This window comes from Gopherus evgoodei, chromosome 1, assembly GCF_007399415.2.
Source record: "Gopherus evgoodei ecotype Sinaloan lineage chromosome 1, rGopEvg1_v1.p, whole genome shotgun sequence".
Classification (NCBI taxonomy): domain Eukaryota; kingdom Metazoa; phylum Chordata; order Testudines; family Testudinidae; genus Gopherus; species Gopherus evgoodei.
The window spans coordinates 123,079,149-123,088,386 of NC_044322.1; positions in this window are offsets into that span (position 1 = coordinate 123,079,149).

Sequence of the window (9,238 nt, forward strand, 5' to 3'; positions counted from 1 at the left end):
TTCCTAATAATAATTTGGGTTTATACTGACTGTATAGGTATTTTTCTGAAGTAACTAGCACTGACAGTGAAAGCACTGGATTTTGTTTGTTAAAATAATGGAAGCTGTAAGCTTTACTTTTCCTTTTTATTTTAAAATAAAGAGGCTTTTTTATTACAAGAATGATTTAAAGAAAATAAATACAGGGACCTCAAACTGCAATGCACTGAAAGTAGAAATGTACCACTCTCACCTTCTTACTTAAACATAGGACATTGTAATACTTCCTATACTGTCCTGAGAGAGTGTAATCTACAGAACTGCTGAAGTTTATTATTGAAACAAATTTATATCTAGTTATACTTAACTTCTTGCCTTCTAGGAGATTAGTCTTTGTAATTAACTCTTTGGGGCCAGGGAATATGGGGTTTAAGTGCTACAGAACATGTTAGTGCATGTAGCATTTGCACTAATAATGTTAGGAGCTCCAGAACTCTTAGTGCCAAAGTATTTCATACAGCAGTGTTGATATTGAAAGATTGCAAAGAGTGAAAATTAGGAAATGGAAAGTCCAGAATACTTTTCAAAGTTGGGGAAATGTTTTTAAAGAATTAAGGTTTTGTTTTTTTTTCTGTTCAGATGGTTTGCACTTTGCAGGGGAAAAAATGTTATACAGAAGGGATAATCTTGAGCTATTTTTTAAATAAGGGAAACTTTTTTTTTGTTTTTTGTTTTTCTTTGTGTGTGTTTCATTTTAGTGGAATGTGGAAAATAGGGATGGGAACAAATATACATTGTCAGAGGTTTGGTTACTTAAATACTACTGCAATATAGTTACTACAGGTGAAATGAAAATGGACTATTTTAGCTTCCAAATAACATGTATATAGATTTGTTAATGGCTTACAAGTTTAGCTTATTATCTTTGCTTTTTAAAAATAGATATAGGCATGTTGTATTTACCTTGTGTAAATTATAAAAGGCTATTTATTAAGGTTTCTGATAACTAACCTATTTATTAATCTGTAATATTTTAAAATAAATGACTTATTTCTAGCTCAGTGCTTGTTTGTGACTTTTTCCTGCTCTGCTTTTTATCATAAAGAAAATATTCTGTGTTTCACACAGGTTTAGCCACCACAGGACCTAGTCCTGATGCATGAACCAAAATTATTTCGTTTGCTCATCCACAGAACGTGGAGTCCTTCCTTGAATAGTGGTAGATGTGCTGTTCCCATGTACATATATAGAAGAAGAGTCATGCGAATGATGACTGAATTAAGCACACAGTGACAACAAGGGGTCAAAGCTTTATATGTTAATACCACTGCAGTTTGTTTACAGATGAACTGAGCATTTTTCTTAAGCTATAAATACCTGTCAGAGCTTGAAGTCCTTTGCAAACTCTGTATCTCAAATGTCATTACTTACTCTGTCCATACATTTCTATATTTTGGGTAGTTGTTTAGCAGATGTGATGGGGCAAGGCCAGTAAAGTATTGAGGAACAGGTATGTTAGCTCCAGGCTAAACAAATCCCTAGGACCATGGTAGCCAAATGGCAGTTGCTCCAGGTTAATCAAGGCACCTGGGGCCAATTAAGATCTTTCTAGAAGGCAGTGGAGATAGCTACATTGATTGGAACACCTGCAGCAAATCAAGGCAGGCTAATCAGGGCACCTGGGTTTAAAAAGGAGCTCACTCCAGTCAGGCAGGGAGGAGCCAGAGGAGAGGAAGCATGTGTGAGGAGCTGGGAGCAAGAGGCACAAGGAGCTGAGACTGAGAGCTACTGGAGGATTGAGGAATTATCAGACAATCAAGCATTATCAGACACCAGGAGGAAGGTCCTGTGGTGAGGATAAAGAAGGTGTTTGGAGGAGGCCATGGGGAAGTAGCCCAGGGAGTTGTAGCTGTCATGCAGCTGTTACAGGAGGCACTATAGACAGCTGCAATCCACAGGGCCCTGGACTAGAACCCGGAGTAGGGGGCGGGCCCGGGTTCCCCCCAAACCTCGCAACTCCTGATCTGACATAGGAGGTGACCCAGACTGTGGGTTCCACCAGAGGGGAAGAACACTGAGGTGAGCAAATCTGCCAATAAGTGCAGGACCCACCAAGGTAGAGGAGGAACTTTGTCACACAGAGTACACCTCTAACCCCATCGCTAAATGAGTCTCAACAAGTGAGAGTAGAAACCACTTGGAAAATTATGCAGGTTGCCCATCAAATTCTGCCTTCAGTTGGACCCAGTGCTATAGTGAAATTGGCAACATTTTGAGAGAAGCCATTATGCTATCATGTCTAACAGTGTAGGCTAACAGTGTGAATATTAAGAATGTCTTTCTGACTGCAGGATTTATGAGCAGGAATGATTAATGTTGTGTTAGCTTCTTTACCTGTGTTGAAGGGGTAATGCCATTGCTTCTGCAAATTGGAGTTGGATTAATTTTAAAAAGGAAAAAGGTGTCTGTCAAAGATATTTTGTGGGTTGTGAATTACAATTAGCGTCAATACACCCAGGCTCTATTTTATATTCAAAGGTAGCAGTGATAATTCAAATGTGATCAGATGTAAAGTCTAAAAAATTATACAGGCTGACACTTCTCTTCCCACATGCAAGGTCACTGAACCTTTTGAATAGGAAGTAAGATGCAGGATATGTACTTTAGGGATGTTGATATTAGGAAAATTTAGACCTGAAGCAGCTCCACCAGTGCACCAGTAGTGGAAGCTTTAATATAGAAAGGAGAACACGTATTTTATGTAGCACTGTGTTAAAACCAGCTGTGTCCTGTCTACATTACAGCTTTGCTTTCATGATTGCTAAGACTAGCTGAGTTGCACTGGAGGCAAATTACCTCAGCTTTTAGACAAGTTCCTAGGACTTCTATCTACAAGGTTTAGAGGGGGACAGAGTTAACAAGCCCAAAAAATTGACAGTCAACTCCTCTTACCAAAAACATTCCAAAATGAGAGCTACAACAATTTTAAAGTGAAATTCCTGCTCTGGGCGAGAGAATGGTATTTGTCGGTGCTAATATCTCTTTCACTTTCTGCTTGAGAATTTTAAGGCTGTCAACCTTAACAATGTCCCTTTAACTCTTAGCTGAATGGCAACATTATGATAAAATGTCCATATTTACATGAATAAAGTAGGATGTGAGTGTTAGCAAGAAATTGAAAGAATATAGAGACAGCAAGATAATTTACTTTATCTTCACTAATATCAACAGAACAGAATCAGGAATTTGGTAACGTCAAATAACCTGGGTAAGACAGGTTATTATTGTCTTAGTGAACTCAGAAATCCAGATTCTTTGCTGTGCTCCGTTTACTAAGTGCTGTAGAGGGAGGCTCCCTGATTCCAGGTTCCATTTTTTTTTGCCAGCTAGAGCCCTTACTGAATTTAGAATATTTTAGATTGTTTTAAAACTGTTTCAGCTGGTAAGTCACCCAAGAGATTATGCACCACCTGAGGATATCTGCCCTCTCCTCACCACAGTACAATCCCTTTCCCAGGTTCTCTCTGAGTGGGAAGTATGACTTAATGAAACAGCTTATACAACTGTGTGAATGGGACTTTCAGCTTAAGGAGAGTACCCAGCTGCACAGATGTGAACTGCTTCTACCTCTTTTGCACTGCCTGAACTGTGCAAAGGGACCAAAATAGGCCAGAGAATCGAACCTCAGAATTCGTAAGGATTTTGGCCCCAGTCCTGTAAAGGAGTTGGCCCCTGCAGACCTTCAATGTGAAATTCAATGAGAGACTTGAATCACTTTGCTGACTGGGTCTAAATGAGAAGTTACACTGCAAAAATGGATTAGATTAGATGGGTCACCATCATCCTAACATTTGGGATTCACTCCCTGTGGCAGCTAGTATTTCTGAAACGTGGTTGAAACGTTATGTAACTAAATCGGTTATGAATTATTCAGAGATACTTTGAACACTTCATGTAACAGAGCAAAGTATTGGGCTTTGAGATAATGATTCATGATGAAACGTGGGCTAGGCTAAACTTTCATGTTTTTGTCTGAAAAAAGGTTAAATTTTTTTTGGACAGAGGCAGCAATCAAGATTACATGAACAAAAGGAGCAGCTAAAAACTCAAAGTTCCTTGAAGAAATTACAATACTTGAAGTAATCTATTTAATATTTTACATGTATTTACTCATTGTTCCCTTTAATAATGTTCGTAGAGGTTTCTTAAAAGGCTTTTTTTGGCAGGGGGGGCTTGTATTTTTGTGGAGTGTGGGGAAAAGGTTGCTATAATGGGCACCTCTAGAGCTGAAATCTAGTGCTAAGTACACTATATGCATTTAATCAATCAGTCTTAAATTATACCGATTTTACTATCGTATTAAACTATATTTAATTTTTAAAATATATAATATATTCAGTATTTCCAAAGGGCATGATAATGAACAGGAATCACAAACCTTTGTTCAAATAATAGTAAGTTTTAAATCATACATTTTTGAGGCTGGGGATGCAACTTCTGGTTTTGTACTTATTTCCCCATGTCTATCTAGTTTCTCTGCTGAACTGTTTGAGGGTCAAAGAAAGATGTGCCCAAGATTAGACTAGCTCAATCAGTTTTAGGCTCCAGCATGCTCCAAATTTCTTTCTTTAACACTTAAAACTCTGAGCTTTCTCAGATGTTATGCATTTATACACATCATTCATATTGCACCATTTTGCACAGTATATTTTTGTTTAATCTATTTTAGCATTGGATGCAAGACTATTGAGGCATGAAAGTACCCCTTTAAAACAAAGTTGCACAAAATTCAGGCCTCTACATATTTACTTACTTGGGCGATAGTTCTTACAAGCACGTACATTTTAATGTTATGATTTTTACATCAGTTTTAATCTTGTATCCACAAGATAAAATGCAATCGGGAGTAAAATAGGCCTAGAATTTAAAAACACCCTTTGATCCTCAGTATGCTATAGAGACTATCTGGTACAGGGAGGGGCCATTTTTGTCTAGTAATGTTAAGATCGAATTAAATGAGCAGTCACTTGGTGAGGAAATACAGTGAGCTGCCTAAGAGAGATTCTCTGTTGTTTGAAAAATAAAAAAGCAAGCCAGATGCAACCATTCTTGAAGAAGAGCAACAAGGAGCCAAGTTGACCTATGAGAGAGGTTGGAAAGACAAGACTGGCAGCAAGGCAGAGGCTAAAAAGAATCTACCCCCATCTGAAAAGGTAACAATCATGCACCCTGTTTTCTCCAATATGCACACTGTCCCCTTAAATTGCAGGACAGCCTCTGAATGTGCAAGTTTTAGAGCATCTCAGGAGGAATATTGTAGTCTTGTCCAAAAAAAAAAACAAAAGCACCCCTGGGTCCTAAGACTGAGCTGTTTAAAGTTGGGTATATCACTCTTGTGTCAGGTTGAGAAATCAGCTTAACTAGTCAGAGTATAAAATATACTCGAGACTTTAGTCAAAAATAGTACTTGTAGTGTGTACGGGAAAATATATTTTGACCACAGGAAAGTATAAAGTAATAAGGAAAGAAGTGGGAAAAGGGAAGATAAGTTACAGAAAATATTTAACCTCCTATCTATTATTTGAAAAGTAAAATACTATGGGATAAATTGCATTGTCCAACACATTTTTTCCCTTGAAGTTTGAAAATCTTTCTTTGTTGTTTGTCAGATTTTTATGTTAAATTTAAGAAAAGGGAGGCTGGGGCTGACATGAATAACTACTTGGGACTGTGCCTGGACTGGAGGGGGTTTTGGGATAAATAGTTTGCCTGTCTGCCTGTTTTAAACAAACAAAAACGAAGGTTGGCTCGGGAAAGTGGGTGTGAGCTGGTCAGGAAAGGAACAGGTAGCTTCAATACAATAACTGGCCTCCCCACCTTGTGCTCCTTTCTTTCCAGTTCATGATAGCACTAACTGGTTCTTGGAGGAGGCGAGGTCATGCCCCAGCTCTGGTTCCTGGCACAGACTGGCGATCTAGCTCAGCTGGTGGCAGGAGATCAGGACCAGGCCCTCCCTTGCAGCTGGGGGCGACAAGGTGAGGGAGTCAGGAAGGGTGACCAGACAGCAAGTTGTGGAAAAAATCGGGAGGAGGTGGGAGGTAATAGGAGCCTATATAAGAAAGACCCAAAAATCAGGACTGTGCCTATAAAATCAGGACATCCAGTCACCCTAGAGGCAGGTAGTATTGTTTATCATCCCCACCGCAATCGGGAACAGAGACAAGGTTGCACAGAGCAATTCTTCCACTAGGGTGACCAGATGTCCTGATTTTATAGGGACAGTCCTGATTTTTGGGTCTTTTTCTTATATAGGCTCCTATTACACCCTACCCCCATCCTGATTTTTCACACTAGCTGTCTGGTCACCCTGGTCACCCTATCTTCCATCCCTGGTGTGGCTGGAAAGTGCGTCTGGCTCTCACCTGCCGCAGTGGGTCCCCTAAGCGCTATTCCCTTCCCAACCTCGTCTCTCCCGCCTCGCAGCCTGGGCCCCACACAGGGTTAACCCTGGTCTCCCAGCCTGCAGACGGGCTTGGCCTCAGACAGTGCTTCTATATCGTGATGCCAACTTTTCCCAGCCTAGCGCAAAAAATTTCCCAAATCTGGTGAAAAATTCCCAGATAGTTTTTTTTTTTTTATTTCAGAATCTCAGAGGAAGGTACTGTGTTTGTAAAAACTATATATTATATCAAAATTATTCTTATTCATTCAAGATATTTCACATTTATTTTTTATACGTATAGACGTTTTTCAATTTTAAACTTGTTACTTATACAGTAAATAAAATATTTAACACATGAGGAGTTGGACTGAAATGACAGGACAGTGTTTTACACAAATTTCACTATTTTAAAAACATAAGTATTAATAAATACAGCATGTGCCCTGCAGTGTACTATACAAAGTTACTTTGAAAAAATAAAAAAAGGTAAAAAAGCAAACAAAGAACAAATAACACTTTTCATATAATTTTCCTTAATCTCTGAGTTTTATCCATTTTCTAACTCATGGTCTGAGTCGTCACTAGAAACATCGTTACCATCAATATTTTTACTAGTTTTATCACTCATTTTTACTGTGCATATTTTTACAATGTACATACAAGTGCTTAATAGTAACTACAAATTTGTAACATTTCTCTTGCTTTGCTTTCAAAGTTGACCTTATAACTACACTAGAATTGAGTGTTTTGGTTGTCATACAGTTTCTTTTTATGGTTTTTATGTCAGTTACCATGGAGAAAATTCTTTCACAAGCTGCATTTGAATGTGGTAATGTGAAAACATTTTTAGCCAGTTCAGATATATTTGCAAACATGAATTGACCTGTATAATCTAAATTCATTAACTTTGAATTTTTCTACAAGTTCCTCAGTCTCAGTTTGCACCAAAACATTGCTAATTATAGCAGTACATTTATCCTTCTTTAATGTTACAGCCTCAGCAATTTTGGAATCAGGGAAACATTTTTTAACTACTTCAGTTAAGTGTTCTACAGATTGAATACTGACATGTTCAGCAAAGTGACAAACCATTCTAATCTCTGCATTTTTAACTTGCTCTTCAAATGTTTGTGCTTTTATAATTTTACAATCTTTATTAAACATATCAATTTTCTTTGTATTAGATACTGTCTCAAACTTTTGTTTGTTTTTTTACCATTTGCGTGCTTATCTAACTCACTAGTACCTTCCTGGATTTTTACATCACAACATTTGCAATAAGCTAAACAATTGTTTTCTACTTTCTGCAGCTAGTCTTTGTATTTACCTTCTTGAAGCCATGAGTCTTGAAAGGCTTTTTTGAAAGTAGATGGCTTCTCTTTTGGTGGAAGTTGTCATAAACAGATAGTTAAGGGTTAATGTCTCTTTTACCTGTAAAGGGTTAACAAACAGGGACCCAAACACCTGACCAGAGGACCAATCAAGAAACAAGGTACTTTCAAATCTAGGTGGAGGGAAGCCTTTGTTTGTGGGTTTTGGGTTTGTGCGTTGTTCTCTCTGGGTCCTGGACGGGACTAGAGGTGCAACCAGGTTTCTGCCAATCTCCCTGCTACAGTCTCTTATCTATTCAGAATAGTGAGTAAGTACTAAGGCAGTTATAGTCTTTTAACTTGTTTTTCTTTATTTGCAGATGTGTACTTGCTGGAAGCAGCTTAAATTGTCTTTCTGCTGGAGAAAGCTTCTTTCTGTTGTCTATAAGCTAAAAACCCTGTATATTTACCATCTTGATTAGAGACAATTTTTATGTTTTTCCTTCTTTATTAAAGTTTTCCTTTTTTTTTTTTTTTTTTTTTTTTTAAGAATCTAATTGATTTTTTGGTTATCTTTTATAAGACTCCAGGGAAGGGAGTCTGCACTCACCAGGGAATTGGTGGGAGAAAGGAAGAAAAACCTGCTCTCTGCGTTTATCTCTGTATCTCTCTCCGGGGAAGAAGGGAGGGGGAAGGTAACATTCCTCTCGGCGGGGGAGGGTCTCCTAGTGTACCCAGGGCGGGAAAGAGCTGGGAGGAAGAAAGGAGGGGGAAGGGAAATGGTTTATTCCCCTTTGTGGTGAGACTCAAGGAATTTGGGTCTTGGGGGGGTCCCCAGGGAAGGGTTTGGGGGGACCAGAGGGTAAGCAGGCCCTGGAATTCCTGATTGGTGGCAGCGCTACAGAATCTAAGCTGGTAATTAAGTTTAGAGGACTTTAGGCTAGTACCCATAACCTGGATGGTAAAGTCCAGAGTTGGGAATTATACTATGACAGAAATACACCCTGAATCTTCAATACTGTTGGGGGTCTATCCCATTGTTTTCCTTTCAGTGTGGATGGATCTCTATCTACTCCTGCAGTCCTCTTCTCACCAGCCTTAGCAGTCTCTTTATTCATTTTTTATGTTAGATAAAAAATGTGAAGAGATTTCTGAAATAATGGAATGTGATAATTAGTATAATGTATATTTCAGTTTATATTTAAATCAAAGAAGGGAACATATTATATATTACCTAACACAGTAGGTGAAGATATTCAATATTTGCCTGAAGGAAGGTGCTGTTACAAGTTGATAAACAGCCAAATCCTCTGATCCACATTCCCTGTGCATTTGCAAGCACAAAATACAAAATTTTAGAGACTGAATGACAGATCAAGAAACTAATCATAATCAGTAAGTATTGAAATATATTTAATTATTGGAAGAAACCTTACCTAGAAGATAAATTTGATAACCATCTCCTCACTACCTGCCAGCCAGCTGTTGCTCAGATTGGTTTGTTGTG